Source organism: Sarcophilus harrisii, chromosome 1, assembly GCF_902635505.1.
Source record: "Sarcophilus harrisii chromosome 1, mSarHar1.11, whole genome shotgun sequence".
Taxonomy (NCBI): domain Eukaryota; kingdom Metazoa; phylum Chordata; class Mammalia; order Dasyuromorphia; family Dasyuridae; genus Sarcophilus; species Sarcophilus harrisii.
This window is the reverse complement of record NC_045426.1, coordinates 572929198-572946965: the sequence shown is the minus strand read 5'-3', so window position 1 is coordinate 572946965 and position 17768 is coordinate 572929198.

Genomic DNA, 17768 nt, shown 5'->3' with positions numbered 1-17768 from the left:
ACCATACAAAGTGGTGGTGTTTGGCTTCCCAGTGCTTAGATTTCTCTATAAATGCTTGATATTTTGAGGCTAGATAAACCCATTAAAAAACATCTTCAGTGAGATGGGCATTTCAAATGCCAGAGAATTACAGTATTTAGAACTGTTCAGGAAAAACCAACTTGTTCACTATAAAAATGCCTGCTGCTTCCTGTACAACGAATAAATACTTATATAACATATGCAAAGCTTCACTAAGTTTGTTCTGGGATGCAAGATTCCCACCAGAGAATTTGTCTATGGCATCAGGGTTTAATCCTCCGCTTGATCAGCCCAAAAGAAACTGAGGAATTTCCTAAGTAGTGTCTATGTAGAAATATAATAAATAAAAATAATTTTTAAAAAGTGATTTACATAAAAACTAGCAATTTAGGACTTTAGAGGCAGCACCATAATGAAATAATTATGTAGATTCAGATGATTTGATTCAAATCTTAGCTTTACCACTTTCTACCTGTGACCTTGGCCAAGAAAATTGATATCTCTTGGTTTTAGTGTTCTCATTTATAAAAATAAGGAAATTGACTAATAAACCTCTTAGGCCTTGTCCAAAGTTAAGTATATTATTATATTAACATGGTTGCCCCCTCAACATCAATAGATGTGAGACCCATATTTAGGGGAAAAATAAGGATTTTATGTTGCTGAATTTTAGACGACAGCATTCCCTCTTCTTCAATTTTTTTTTTTAAGCAACAACCAAATTGGTGGGGAGGCAGCCAAAATTTGAGGTACCAGTGCCTCTCGAACAGATGTCGCACCATTATTTTTTAGCTCGTTTAGATGAATAAACATGTTAAACTGTGAAGTATTACATTTTAGATTTTTTCATTAAAAAAGAGACAATCTGTTTACTGTCCTAATTGAGACAACAATCCTTGTGGTTGCCAGTTTTGGCAGTCATAACAATGAACTATAAATATTTGGACCAATCAAGAAAATGGTGACTGTAAAGGCTATAACATGTGGAAGGTTCTGTTTTCATGGGCACCCATTTCAATGCTGCCTTTTTTTCTAATTTCTGCAAATAAAATTATATCAAACCAGAGCTGCATGGGAAAGCCCCACAATATCAGTTAAGAGACCTGTTTCAATATCTAATTTCTTTCTAGTTCATTATCCTTTTTAGTGTTCAATTATCCATCTGCTTGTAACAAATTGCTTCTAGTTGCTCTATCCAATGTGACAAGTCAGGTCATCATTTAGATTGGCTTTGGGGTACAAATTAGGCTACCACAAAGTTGGGTCTTCTATTCCCCTTTTCAAATTACAAAAATAAGCATTCTGAATCACTTTAACCTTTCAACTGAAGCAGTTTAAAAATGGAGATATGAATAAATAAAAACAAAGTCACCTTATTTTTCCAAAGATGCCTTAGTTTTGTCACCATTTACATATATATATATATATATATATATATATATATATATATTTTATAGAGTATAACACCGAGATGGGGAAATGCTTTTGAGACGCTTTTTGCTGCTTTGAAAGAAATAATAAAATACCATTAACTGGAGTTCATAAGGTATTTGGGAACTAAATAATGTATATGGTAACTTAGACTTTGCAGAAGCCAAGATTTAACGGAGACTTTAAAGAGCATGAAGTCCTGACTCTCTCTTTTATAGAAAAGGAAATTGGAAGTCCTTAGACTTTTAAGTGACTTGCCAAGATCATCCCAGTAGTAAGCAACATGATTTAATTCCTTTGAAGGAAAGACAGAAAACCTGGGCTGTCACAAGGCTACTGCTGGAGATTCCATTGCTTCTGGAAGAAAGCATGGTAGACTAGGCTAGGGAAATTGACTTTATTTAATTATTTAACTAACCATTTTTACTTGCTAAAGAAGCATAAAAATATGATCAGTTCCCTCTAAGTTTCGGCACTCTGAAATAACACCCTATTCCCAGTGTTAATACTATCTTATTTTAGTTATTGCTCTGATTTTTGCCTACTGTACCCCTTATTTCTTCTTTCTTTATGCTGACTCCCAATATTTCTTCCCTTTCTCTACTGTCCCACTCTGGTACTCCCATTTGTTTTCATCTTTTTCCTCTCTTATTTCCTGTCATTGCCAAAATCCTCTTTTTCTATCCGTCACTTGTGTGTGTATGTGTGTATACTTACTAATTCTACTATATTACTCTTCCTCCTCCTCTTACTATTACTACTACTACCTTCTTAGGACTTGCAAACTAAGAGGATCTATGTTCAAAACCTGTATCTGATATCAGCTACATGACCATGGGCAAGTAACTGAATGCCTCTGAGTTTGAGTTTCCTTATCTGTAAAATGTTAATCATTATACCCATAGTATTTCCCTTATTGGATCGTTGTGAGGCTTAAATGAGATTATATAAAATATTTTGAGAATCATAAAGCACTAGAAAATTCCTGATATGAAGATAATAAGGAACATATGATGATGGGACTCATTAGTTATTAAAAAATGTTAACTGATAGAATATTACTATCTACAGAAATAGGAGAAAGAACCAAACTTCCTTCTTTTTACAGTCAATTCCAATAGATCAAGTATAAAATAGATAGCAACCATCTTCTACAGGAAGCTTTTCTCAATCTCTCTTCATTCTAATGCTTTCTCTCAATTATTTCCCATTTATCCTCTATGTAGCTTGTTTGTGTATATATATATATATATATATATATATATATATATTTGTTTGCTTCTTGAACTCTTTTTGCCTCCTTTTGTATTTCTATTGTTTAGCACAGTGCCTGGCATATAATAAACTCTTGATGATTTATTTTGTGCTCCAAGAGGACCAAAATGACATCACTATGTTGGGGTCAAGGAAGTGTGTTCAATTGTAGCTGATCAGACCAATATGAGTTTGGAAGTTTCTACAACAAATTGGGCACAAATAGTCTATATGAATATTTGGAGTAGAGATGACATTAAATTTGCGCCTCTCATTTCTTTTGAGCTACTTGAAATTCTGTTTTGCTTATAGAGTATAGTGCCTTCTTTGATGTGAGAATACCATGGTGGACAGTTCTTTGGCTTAATAATGTTTACTGACTGACTAATTGGATGTTTGATCACGTAGAATCATACGAGCATTGCCTGTGTTATACACTTATAAAACCTATTGAAACTTCAACAGGCTATATTTTTTTGTTCTTGATATATGTGAGCCTGATGTATTTTTTTCTTCTTGATTTTTATTGTCACTTCCTTTCATTTCATTCTTTATGGATAGGAGATTCACCACATCTTGATTTTTCTTCTTCAAACTCTTTTTTTCTCCTTATTCCAAGAAAAGGTTCTGTCATATAGATTTATCTTGAATAAAATTAATTAAAGTCAATTTTGTTTCTGAGTATTTCACATCATTCCTTAAAATGATTTGTGATATTCCATATATTTCAAAACCAGTTTTTGGTACTTTTGGACTAAGCAAAAAAAAAAAAAATATTCTCTCTCATTCCTCTTAGCAATTACCCCTCCTTTGGACTCTTTCCTCAAACATTCTATAAATGAACCAATGAGAAATATTTCATGTAGACTACAGAAGGTCAAATATATTAAGCCTATCAGCTAATTTGAACAGGGGTCTGCTTATATTCATTCTTTTTCACATTAGAATATAAATACAAGGGAACACTTTTCAAATCTTTGGATGATCATAAAAAGAAAGAAAAAAAGATCTTTTCTTTTTGAAGAAAACTCCAGGGAGATATAGCCTAGTCAATCACTAGCTTTGAGAGAAAATACATTTCATTTTAAACTCCCTTCATATGCAGTGGGTAGCAACCTATAGTAAGTTGGTTATAACTGATAAATTATTTCTCTGAAAATAGGATATGATAGGAATCAACTTATCACTAGAAACATGTTCATCTCATGTTATAGATTGTAAGGTAATATATATATATACACATATATAAGCAATGATTATTATTATGTGATACAATAATAATTTCTTTCTGGCATCTTTGTCCATCTTGGTCAGAGCAGAACATTGAGAAAGTGAGAAAGAAACTGCAACTATCTTTCTTGAGTTGACATTGTTAAAATGAACCTAAAGCCTACATATTGGTAAATGGCTCAGGATTTTGACATCTTTATTATAGATAGATAGTAAGAACCAGGTGTCATGAAATCTGGTTTGAGTATAAAGAAGGAGCCTTCAGTCTGGCAATAAAAATTTGAATTTTCTAGTGGATTCTTGACAGAAAATTGTTATATTGTTAAAATTATTATTCTAGCCTTTCTTTTGTGCCATTTTAGCCTGATTTTCCTTTAAATATGGATGTTGAAGAATCATGCTGGATAAATGAGGATATAGTAATCAGGTGAGTTGAATTGAAGATGATTGTATTTATTGATTCAGAGGATTTCATGAATGCAGAAGATAAAATTTTACCAGTGATTAGTTTTGCTTAAAATGTGTACTTTGAGAGCAATTTATATAAAATAGACTAGAGAAAAGAAAGTTTATATTATAGGATGATAAAACAAGGATGTCCAAGGAGATAACTACACCAATTTTATATGATATATATGTTTTACTGAAAGTTTTTCATTTATAGTATATTGACATTTTTCTTATTAGCTCAAAGTTTTAGCATAGACATAAAAGACAGGAATGATATTTAGACATTTAAGGAAGCTCAACACCTTTTAGGGACCACTAAAACAATAGCATATTGCTGTCACCTTGATGACAAGAAAGTCATTCTGTCTCCTTACGTACCTAACCTAAGGAGTGACACATACTATGACAAATAAGCCCATTTTCTCATTAATCGTCAATACATTTCTATGAAGTAAACAGTTTTAAATGATTCTATTTTATGGATGAGAAAAGGAAGACATGAAGGCATTAAATAATTTATTCACCTAGTACACTACTAGTTAGTGGTAAAATTGGAAATAACTTAGTTCATTTATACAATTATATATTTGTGGAGCAACTATTTCAGTAACTTAAAGGCACCCAACAGAACAACAAAAAGGACAATGATACAAAAAAAAAAAAAAATGAAAGTAGCATGCACAAGTACTTTAAGTTATGTCAGTACCTGCTCTTTGTAATGTAAGGATTGGAAAGATGAATAAAATATAGCATACCAAAGAATATTCATTAGGTTGGTTCAGTGGCCTAAGGACACAATCCCAGAATCTCAGAACTGGGAAAAACCCAGGAAATCATCTAGTTAAACCTTAACTTGAATAAGAATTCTCCTTTCAACATATTCCAACAAATGGTGGTTCAAACTCTACAAGATTTCAAATGAAGATGAAACCACTATCTTTCAAGGCAACCCATTATACCCTTGGATAGCTGAAATTGTTGGGATTGTAAAAATTCATTCATTTTAAGCATATAATGGGGTATGTAATGGGGCTCAGCTTTTTTAGGGAGTTTATTTTAGATCAAAAGTTCTAAATTTATTCACAAATTCTTTATGTCCCCAGTGAGGAAAATTCCTAGTACCTAGGCAGAGGTGGAGCTCTCTGCCCAACCTGAGATTTACATCTTTCCCTAATTAACCCCTGATCTCTTTGAGGCAAAATTCACTTTATTATAAACTTAGGTATTTATTATAAATAATAATAAACTTATTATAATGTTTGTGGATGAACAAGTATTGGGAAAGGAAGTTTGGAAAAGAACCTGCCTCAGCCTAAGATCTTTACTCTGTGATGCTTAGAGACCCCAGGCTTCTCCTTGATTATCTCCCTCCTCTGAGTTCTCCCTTTGTTCCTCAAGGCTATGCTGGAAATGCCATGTTTACTTCAACCTCTTAAATCCAGTGTGTCATTATCTCTTCCCTGAATTCTGAGAAAGCTTCTTCCTTTTATATAAATTGTGTAGGGCACGACCTAGTCTCTCATGCAGTGACTTTGATTGATTCAAGGACCTTTTCACATGTAGTTGTGATTGTTTAATTCCATCGAAAAGTATTCTGACCTACTCAAGTCACCAGAGCCAAAATGAGGTGGTTTCAACCTTTTCTTATATTAGAAAGATTTTCTTACATGAAGTCAAATTTGTTTCTTTGTGACTTTCACCCATTTTCTAGTTCACAGAATCAGAGAAGTTGTGATGAGCCTTTAATTTCATAGAAAAGGAAACTGAGCCCCAAAGAGGTAGAGATAGATTTAACCCAGATTCTCCAATTCCAGATCCAACAAGTCTTACAATGACTTTTCTTTAAATGACAATTCTTTAAATACTTGAAAAGAGACAGCATGTAGTCCATATGTCTCTTACAGACTAGGTCTCCAGAGTTTCTTTGATCTTCATATGGCATAAATTCAAGGACTTCCTTTCATTATCATAAATTACCTTTTTTTGGACATTCATTAATTTCCTTCCTAAAATGTAGAACCAAGTATTCAGGTTGGCATATGACCAGGATGAAATAAAGCAATATCTATTCCTAAATATGAAACTAGCTTAAACTTACATTCACATTATTGACACATTCAACTTGCTGTCCTCTTATCACTTGTAGATATTTTTCAGACAACACCTTCACTGTGTTGTGCTGGTATAGTTCATTTTTATTCACTCTATTTCATTTTCTTAGATTTAGCCTATGAAGGACTTCAGGTATGTTGATTAGGGAATGACTGAAAAACTAGTGTGTATATAAAAGGTAGAGGGATTTTATCATGCTATAAGAAAAGAGGAAATTGAAGAATCATAAGAAACATGAGATTTGCATGAACTGAGAAGAATGAAACCAAAAGAATACACACACACACACACACACACATATACACACACACACACACACACACACACATACATATACATCATAAACACACAAATACTCCAGCAATGCAAATGAAAAGATGTTGCTAAAAAGAAACTGGAATCTAAATAATAGAAACATTCCACCAAAGTTCTAAAGAACAGATATTGAAATTTAACCATGTCTTTTTGACAGAAATATAAGAGGTGTGTTAGGGCAGAATGCTCTACACATTGCCAGACACTGTCACTGTGTCAGGTGATTTTGCTTAATTCATTTACTTTGTGCCTAAAGGGGGAGTCTCAATTTGAAGTTTGGAAGTGGGGGGCTGAGTAGAAGAAGTTCCACTAGAAATCATAATAGCTAACATTTACATAGTGCTTACTGTGTACCAGGTACTATGTTAAGCACTTTAAAATGACTAACTCTTGGGATCCTCACAACAGCCCTGGGAGAAATGTGCTATTATCAGCTCCATTTTAAAGATAAAAAAACTGAGGCAAATAAAGGTTAAAGTGACTTGCCAAGGTCACATAGTTGGTGTGTCACATGTACATCTGAGATCAAATTTGAATTCAGGTCTTCCTAATTCCAGACCCAGCAAGCACTCTTTCTACTGCCCCACCTAGCTGCCCTATGACTATGATATACATAAAAATATCAATAAACATTAAAAAAATTTAAATCAGCAAACTTTTATGCATCAGTTTCACTTTCCACCGTTAAATAACACTAGCTGTAATGTGTTATATTCATTTTAAAAATAATCATCTATTATAGGTAAATAAGAGATACCAACAATAGGTAAAGATTATTATTTATGTCTCATTGGGTGATTTGATTCCATCACTTCCTTGTATTTAGAAAAGTAAGAATTATAAATACTAGAGGTGGTTTTACCAATGAATATATGTATTATATCATCTTATGCCCCAAAATACTACGTTTTCATTTAAAAGAGATGTTGCCTATAAACTCCTAAACAAGAAAAAAAAATCAGAAAAACATGGAGGAAGAGTAGATAAATTTACACTGTAGGTTGTTGTTCCTTTGTCTAGAAGAGGCTGGTTTTTGAGAGTATGAAAAACATAACAGGATATTTAGGTGTTCATTCAAAACATACAAAGGCCAAGTTTGGAGATATTAAATAATGTTAATATATTATCTAAATATCTTATACAACAATTATGAATTTGGTTTTAAACTATTTAAAATTATTATCTCATGAAAATGTTAAATTCAGCCATCATTAAATGTAGAAATTTGTTGTCTTTTGATTTTGATTTTGAAAAATGTTTATCTTAAATTTTATTTCTATTATTCTAAGTATTTTTTTCTTGTTGAGTATTTACTTTTAGATTGAGAATCCTGAGTAGACATAATTATGAAGAAGCTGGGAGATAGCCTCTATAAAGGGCCTTTCATGCTAAAGAAATCATTCTCTCTCAAAAAAGCTCAATAGATTTTTTGAAAGCTCTAATTGGATACAAGATTTTTCTTATATCAAGCTGATCTTCTGTAGTTTCCAAACCTTTATAATTCTAAACACTCAGGCCAAACAAGAGAATTCTAATGCTTCATAAATATGTCAACCTACCAAGTGATCAGACTGGTATCACACACACATACCAGCCTTTTCTTCAGGTTCAACTGGGTTCTCACTGAATCAAGGCAATATTTTTACGTATCCTTAGTTAACTCACAACTTCAATAATACTGGCATCTTTTCTAAACTTTTTCATCTCTTCTTAAGCCTCCCATATTTTCCCTCCTCCAATGATTTCAGATGAAAATCTTGTCTCATATTTTCCTGCAAAATTGAGGCTGTTCCCTGGGAATATTTTTTCCCTTTTTCCTCATATTCCACTATCCAGATGTCTTCTCCCATTGTCTTCACCCTTCTGTATTTAACATCTGTCTGTCCTTCACCCATGTTACATATGAAGATAGCCCTTCTTTTTGCCAAAATGAATGCCTTTACCTATACAAGAGATCTCATTCTATGCTGCATTCTCCAGAGTCTATTATTATTATATTCCTAGGCAATGATATTCCAAATTCTTGCTGACAATATAGTTTAAAAGCCTCTTGTAATAATCCTTAAGATTTTTTGGTTTGCTTTTTTTCTAAAGAGTAACTTGTTGTTCAATTTTGTGAGATTCTTTGTGACCCTGTGGACCAAAGCATGTCCCTACTATCTGTGCGTTTTCTTAGCAAAGATAATGGAATGATTTGGCATTTTCTACTCCAGTGCTTCAAGGCAAACAGAGATTAATGATTTGCCCAGGGTTGCACTAGTAAGTGTCTAAAACCAGATTTGAACTTGTTTTCCTGACTAGGTCCAGTGTTCTGTCCAGTGAGTCATCTAACTGCCTCCACCTTTGTGACACTATTTTTTAATAGGATACTGCTACTCTCTTGCAGTTATCTTTTGTTCCCTATACTTCCATTATTTGCAATAAATAAATATTAATAACAACAGGCAGTAAATATTAACAAAGCATTTACTGTATGTTAGACACTGGGCTTAGTGCTGGGGACCAAAGAAAGGCAAGTGACAATAATTGTTCTCAAAGACCTCACAATCCAATGGATTTAAAACCATAATATGACAATACACATTTATAGAATTCCATAGTTTATAGAGTGTTTTCCGCACAACAAACATGTGAAAATTCTTTTGTTGTTCACTCATTTCAATTATGTCTGACTCAGTCACATATGATCCCATTTAGGATGTTCTTGGCAAAAATACTTTGACAGTTTGCCATTTCCTTCTCCAAATCATTTGACAAATGAGGAAACTGAGGCAAGCAGAATTAATTGACTTGCTTAGTGTCACCCAGCTAGTAAGTGTCTGGGGCTGGGTTTAAACTCACTTAGAGGAGTTTCCGTGACTCCAGGCTCAGCACTCTATCCTCTGTGTCATCACTGCCTGAAATGGTCTTCATTATCCCCATTTTACTAATGAAAGGAAATTGACATTCTGAGGGGTGAAGGAACTTGCCTGTAACCACACTATTATAATATTAACTCATTTATAGAAAGCTTTATTATTATTCTCATTTTACAAAGTGTTTTCCTCACACCAATACTGAGAGTTAGTTATTAGTATTCCTTTTTTGAAGACGACAAAACAGATGCACTGCTTTCTCACCTCAATTCCTGACACTCCAGATTTCTCCACTCTTGTGGTCCCTATTCCAAATAATGTGTTCCTCCCCAGAATCTCCATTTGAGGACTATCCAACTTAGCCATATTCAATTCCCTCTTGACTCCACTCCTGCTACATTGTACTTCTCTACCTTCTCCCTCCCTCCCCTCCCCTGCTTTTATTTTTATTTTCTGGTTAGAAAATCCTTAAGAATAGGGACTGTCTTTTTTTATTGCTTCTGTTTGTATATACTGCTTAGCACAGTAACTGGCATATAGTAAGCACTTGATAAATACTTTGCCTGTCTGTCCATCTACAGAGATCAAAACATGCATTTATAGAAACTTGAAAATAAGAATCTTTAAAAAGTAATGATGATGGTGGTGGGATAAGTTGTATTGATTTAAGAAAATCTGATAAAACAAAGCCTTTATGAGGTGAATCAAGCCCAGTCATTCACATTTTTCATCATTTTACAAAAGATTTTCTTTCAGTCAATATTCTTTTAAATAATGAACCTCTTTGTCCACAAAATTTAAATGTGACTTGAACAACACACACAAAAATGTGCTACATACATAACTTTTCAGGAATATATCTATTTTGTAAAGTAAGGGACAGCTGCAGGCATAGATATATTCCTCCAGCAAAATGGCAGTTAAGTAAGAGAGGTTAAGTGATTAGTCCTAACTTATATTTTTCACAGTCTCTTTTCCTGCATGAAACAAATTAAACAGTATAAATTTCATTTTTCTTTCCTAAATCACGTGTGAAAACGAAAGGAGACAATGGATAAATACAGCTCGATATTGTCAGCTTTGCTGTTTTTTAATTCATTTAATTTAAATGCAAATTGTATGTTTTAATAATCATAAATTGCCTAGCATCAGGTTGCTCCCAGAAACATGCTGTTACTGAGAAGATGCTTTTCTGAAATTCCAAAAGCCTTCATTGTAACTGGGCCTTTTTCCTTTGTGAGAAGTGCTGCCCCTTGAAACATCCTGCTACATAGAGTTGAAATGATTTTAAAGCCTCAGAGAAAAGCTTAAAAAGTTGTAATAGGAAATCACACTTGGTTTCACCAGTAGTTCTGAGCATAGGAGCTAAGAAGTGATTTCAAATCAGTCTGTAGAAAGATTTTTATGTCTGATCATGAGCAAAAAGAGAGAGCTTCTCTCTGATGGAGGCTAGGAGTAAGTCACGTTTCGGGTCCTAATGATGTCTGCCGCCTTTCATCATCTGACAGTGACCAAGTCACATTTCTTTCTACTTTGACAGTGGAAACATTTAATGAAACAAAACAGCAATACCAAACTCCAGGTCTCCCTGCCCTCTTTGCTTAAATGAGGCTCTGGCTTCATTAAATTCTAGCTTGCAGAGGTGCCCCACAATTACAATCCTCTGTACCCCAAATTAAAATGAGATCCAAAAGCTTTACTTTAATGCACACTGACATGCTCGTTGTATTTCCAAACTCCAAGAGAATACAAGATCGATCTATCAGAGGGCTAGGAATCCTATATTACATCTTCTCCAGGGTAAACTATAGCTTGACCTACCAGATACTTGACATAAATGCCGGCAGGTTAGTGTGTATACCAACATTGAGAATGAGAAATGCTAAAACAACAAGTATGCTATGTTTTGGTTCAATCACCCCTTTGAGTGACCCATTTAGCATCCATTTAAATTCATCCTCTACATATTTTAAAATATTTTAAGTATATATTATATATAGTTTCATAGTTCTCTGAATACTTTGGTAGGAGTCACTATAGAAGTGGAAATTAAATTTTAATGAATATTAGAAAAATTATGGTGGAGCATTATGTTTAAGTCTTGGAAGATATAATCTTATTATCAATATTCTATACACATTTATTTCTATATTTTTTTAGTTATACTCATAATTGCTCTTCTTTCTTTTGACTATCATTTGGCTTGGAATTACAAAGCAACATTAAGTTTTAATGGTCTAAAAATTCATATTGACATGCAGTAATTTTAGCTCTATATTTTACTGTCTAGTAGTTCATTAGCAGCATTCTTTCCCCCTTAAAACACATTTCTAGTATCCTAACTTAAAAATTTAAAAATATATGTAGAAAAATAGGGAAAAATACAAGTTTAACATTTTTGAAATTATTTAGTTTATAGATTTATTGTATTTTGGAATTATTTTATATTTTATAAATTATATACTTTATAGATTGATTTTTTATTTTACTTACCTATAAAGATAAGTAACTATTAATGTCATTTTGATTACCTGTTTTCAGGAGTAGCGATATTCATAATTTGTTCTAATGGCTCATCTTCTTCACTTTGAACCATATGAAGAATTATTGATTACCTGAGGAGGACAAGAACAAATTAGTTATATTATGTTTCCTAATGGTTAGCCCCTAAGCAAATATTTTGATAACTTACTGAAATAAAGAGGTTCTCCAGGATGAAAGCAATAGAGATCAGTCACTGACTTATACTGCCAGAAATAAAAGCTTTCAACCATGGACTTGGATATTGACTATATTTGATTATATGAATAGGAGTTTAACCAGTTTTTCAAAAGCTTTTCATTCACCTGGGTGTAGGTTGATTCTTTTTTTCAGTCATAGCAACTTTAGGAGACAGGTATCATTTGATGGCACAGTGGGATAGAGCACTGGCCCTGGAATCAGGAAACTGCTGTTGTTTTATATTCATTTCAGTTATGTCTTACTCTCTGTGACCCCATTTGGGGTTTTCTTATCAAAGATTCATGAGTGGTCTGTCATTTCTTTCTGCTGAATTGAAAACTATGTGTTGTGGAGAAAGGTGGAAGACTAAGAGGGGGATGGATTACAAAAGGCTTTGAATACTAAACAAGGCATTTTGTATTTGCTCCTTCAGTTAGTAAGAAGTCAATGGATTTTATTATATGGGGGGGCAGGAGGATAGGGTACCTAGATCCACTTTAGTGACTGAATGGAGGAATGATTTGAGCAGGGAGAAGTTGAGACAAACAGAACCATCAGCAGCTATTGCAGCAGTCCAAGCATGAGTTGATGAGGACCTGAATGGAGGTCATGTCAGAGCAGAGACTGGGATGTATTTGAAAACTGTTGTGAAGATAAAATTGAGAGGCCTTGACATCAACTTGGATTTGGGAAGATAGTGAGGAATACATGATGAATCCCAGGTTGTGGGGCTGAGGGACTGGGAGAATGGTATTGCCCACTATAATTATAGGGAAGGTAGGGGAAAGAGTTTATAAGGAAAGATAATGAGTTTTATTTTGGACTATTGAGTTTACTATGTCTCCTAGACATCCAGTTTGAGGTGTCTGTAAAAACAGATGGAGAACAAGATTGGAGGCAAGCAGAGAGGCTGGGAGAGAACTGTAGTTTGGGAATCATCAGCATGAAGATGGTAATTAAATTCATGAAAGTTGATGAGATCATTAAGTGAAGTCGTATACACAGAGAAGAGAAGAGGAGCCAGGACAGAATCCTGAGGGACATTTATAGATAAAAAGTGTGATCTGGAGGAAAATCTAATAAAGGAGACAGAGAAGGAGCAGTCAGAGCTAAGAGAAACATCAGAAAAGGCTGGTTTTTAAAACCTAGAGAGAAGGGAGTATCAAAGAGGAAAAAATAATAGTGTCAAAAGTTTCAGAGAAGTGTAGGAGAAGGAATGAGAAAAGGCAATTTGACAGTCAAGAAATCAGGATAGGTGAGATATGGGATAAGACTTAGGATGGAAGAATCAAGTGAAGTTTGTTTTGTTTTGTTTTATTTTTTTCATAATAGGAGAGATTTGGGCATATTTGTAGATAGTAGGAAATGAACCAGTAGAAAGGGAGAGACTGAAAATAAAGTGGATTGGGGGTGACAGAGGGGACAACCTGTATGAGGAGACAAGATGGAATTGGATCACCTGACCAGGTGAAGATGTTAGTATTGTTAAAAAAAAAAATGAGGCCACTTCATCATGTGCAAGAAGGGTGAAGGAGTAGAAAGTAGAAAAAGGTATCTGAGTGACAGAAGATGAAAAAGAGGGGAGAAGAGGGAGCTCATCAAAAATGGTCTCATTTTTTCCATAAAGAGGAAGCCTCCACTTGTAGAGGAAGCTTGGAACACCTCTCCTCCCCTAAAAGCAGATCTTAACTTAAAAAAAAATGAGTAAAAAAAAAAAAGGAAAGAGGACTGATGATAGATAACTTTTATGGTGAAAGAGAAGAATAGTTTTCAAACCCCGAGGAGACTAAAGGCGGATTGTCTCCATATGAAGCCCTAAAAGGTGATATGACCTAGTCCCCATCACACAAGGCTCTCCTAGAAGAAATTAAAAAGAATCTTAAAAGAGAGCCAGAAGAAAAATGTGGAAAGGAAATGAACACTTTGCAAGAGGGTTTGGAAAAGACATATAACTCATTAAAAGATAGGTTTGATAAAATGGGGGAGAAAAAAACAACTCCCAGAAAAACAGAATTTGTGAAAATAAAAGAAAAAGAAATAACTCCTTAAAAAACAGAATTTGTGAAATGGAAAAAATTCCATAGAACAAAATAACTCATTAAAAATTCAATTGGACAAATACAAAAAGAAGTAAATAAGTAAGTGAAGAAAATAATTCACTAAAATTCAGACCTGAACAAATGGAAATGAATGACCCAATGAGACAAGAATCAGTCAAGCAAAACCAAAAAAATTAAAAAATAGAAAATACCTAATTGGGAAAACAACTGACCTGGAAAATAGATCTAGGAGAGACAATCTAAGGATTACTAGACTCCCTGAAAATCATGATGAAAAAAAGAACCCAGATACTATTTTTCAGGAAATCATCAGAGAACTTCCTGGATGTCATAATCAGAAGGTAAAATAACCATTGAAAGAATTCACCTCTTGAAAAAGACTCTGAAATTTAAAATTCCAAGGAATATTATGGCTAAATTTCAGAACTATTGTATCAAGGAAAAAATATTATAAGCAGCCAGAAAGACAATTCAAATACAGAGTCACAATAAGGATTACTCAGGACCTAGCAGCTTCCACTTTAAAGGATCAAAGTTCCTGAAATCTGATATACTGAAAGGCGAAGGAAATTGGAATGCAGCAAAGAATAAATTACCCTGATAAACTGAGCATTTTCTTTCAGGGAAAAAGATGGACATTCAATGAAACAAGTGAATTCCATGTATCTTTGAATAAAAGACCAGAGCTAAGTAAAAAATTTGACCTCCAAACAGAGAATTTAAGAGAAGCATAAAAAGGTAAAATAGAAAACAAAACTTGAGAACTGTATTTATGTTATGGGAATACATACATGTATAATCTGATTTTACTGTTATAATATAAAAAAAGAAACTAAAGGTGAAAAGGGAATTGTACCCCAAAAAAGGAGAAAGTGGAGATAAAATGAGGGAAATTACATCTCAAGAATAGACAAAACCTATTATAATAGAGGGAAAGAAGGGAGGGTGATAAATATTGTGTGAATTCTACTTTCATCAGATTTGGCTTAAAGAAAGAATATTAGATATATTTGATTTCACCGAGAAACATCTCTCATCTTATAGAAAAGTGGGAGGGGAAAGGGGAAAAGGGAAGGGGTAAGCTAAATAGAAGGTAAAACAGAAATAATAGGGAAAGGTATAAGAAAGGGGGAGGGTCTCTAAAGAAGGAGAACTGGTTGAGGCAAGTAGTGCTCATAAATAAAATACTGGGGAGGAAGAAAAAGGGAAAAGGAAAGAGAAAAGTATAATTTGGGGTTAATAAAATGGTAAATACAGAATTAGTAGTTTTAACTGTAAATCTGAATGGGGTGAACTCTCCCATAAAGCCTAAGCAAATAGCAGACTGATTAAATGCCAGAATCCTACAATATGCTGTTTACAAGAAATACATTTAAAACAGAGTGATATATAATAGAATAAAGGTAAAGGACTGGAGCAGAATCTATTATGCATCAGGTGAAGTAAAAAAAAAAAAAAAAAAAAAAACAGGGGCAGCCTTCCTGATGTCAGATCAAGCAAAAGCAAAAAATGATCTAATTAAAAGAGATAAGGAAGGAAACTATAATTTGCTAAAGGATACCATAGATAATGAAACAATATCAATATTAAACATATATGCACCAAGTGATAGAGCATCTAAATTCCTAAAGGAAAAGGTAAAAGAGTTGTAAGAAGAAATAGATAGCAAAACTATAATACTGGGAGATGTCAACCTTGCTCTCTCAGAACTAGATAAATAAAACAACAAAATAAATAAGAAAGAAGCTAAAGAGGTAAATACAATACTAGATAAGCTAGATGTGAGAGATCTTTGGAGAAAATTGAATGGAGACAGAAGGGAGTACATGTTCTACTTGGCAGTTCATGGAACCTATAAAAAACTGACCATATATTAGGACATAAAGACGTCAAAATCAAATGCAGAAAGGCATAAATAGTAAATGCATTTTTCTCGGATCACAATGCAATAAAAATTAAAAGGCCAGGGGAAAATAGACCAAAAAGTAATTGGAAACTAAATAATTTCATCCTAAAGAATGAATGGATGAAACAGCAAATCCTAGGCACAATTAATAATTTCATTCAAGAGAATGACAATAATGAGACAACATACCAAAATTTGTGGGATGCAGCCAAAGCGGTAATAAGGGGAAATTTTATATCTCTAGATGCTTACCTGGCTAAAATAGAGAAAGAGAAGATCAGTGAATTGGGCTTGCAATTAAAAAAGATAGAAAAAGAACAAATTAAAACCTCCCAATCAAATACCAAACTTGAAATTCTGAAAATAAAAGGAGAGATCAATAAAATTGAAAGTAAAAAAACTATTGAATTAATAAATAAAATTAAGAGTTGGTTTTATGAAAAAACAACAAAATAGATAAATCTTTAGTTAATTTGATTAGAAAAAGGAAAGAGGAAAAAAATTGTTAGTCTCAAAAATGAAAAGGGAAAACTTTCCACCAATAAAGAAGAAATTAGAGTAATAATTAGGAATTACTTTGCCCAACTTTATGCCAATAAATTTTAGAAAAAGAAGTAGAACAAGTCATTAATCAATTTCCTAAGAAAAAATCCCCAGGACCAGAGGGATATTCATGTGAATTCTACCAAACATTTAAAGAACAATTAACATCAATATTATATAAACTATTTGAAAAAATAGGGAATGAAGGACTCCTACCAAATTCCTTTTATGACACAGATATAGTACTGATATCTAAACCAGGTAGGATGAAAATAGAGAAAAAAAATTATAGATCAATCTCCCTAATGAATATTGATGCAAAAATCTTAAATAAAATATTAGCAAAGGGATTACAGAAAATCATGCCCTGGTTGTAATATACCACAGCCAAATAGGTCAAGGGTGAAACAAATCTGTCCACTATCATCATTACTAGTCAATATTGTATTAGAAATACTAGATTTGGCAATAAGAGAAGAAAAAGAGATTAAAGGAATTAAGAATAGGTAATAAGGAAACTAAATTATCACTCTTTTCAGATAATATGATGGTATACTTAAAGAATCCTAGAGAATCAACTAAAAACCTATTAGAAGTAGTCCACAAAGTTAGCAAAGTTGCAGGATACAAAACAAATTCACATAACTCATCAGCTTTCTTATACATCCCTAACAAAATCCAACAGCAAGAGATACAAAGAGAAATTCCATTTAAAATAACTGTCAATAGTATAAAATATTTGGGAATCTATCTGCCAAGGGAGGGTTAGGAACTATATGAGCAAAACTACAAAACACTTTCCACACAAATAAAGTCAGATCTAAACAACTGGAAAAATATCAAGTGCTTTTGGATAGGTCGAGCAAATAT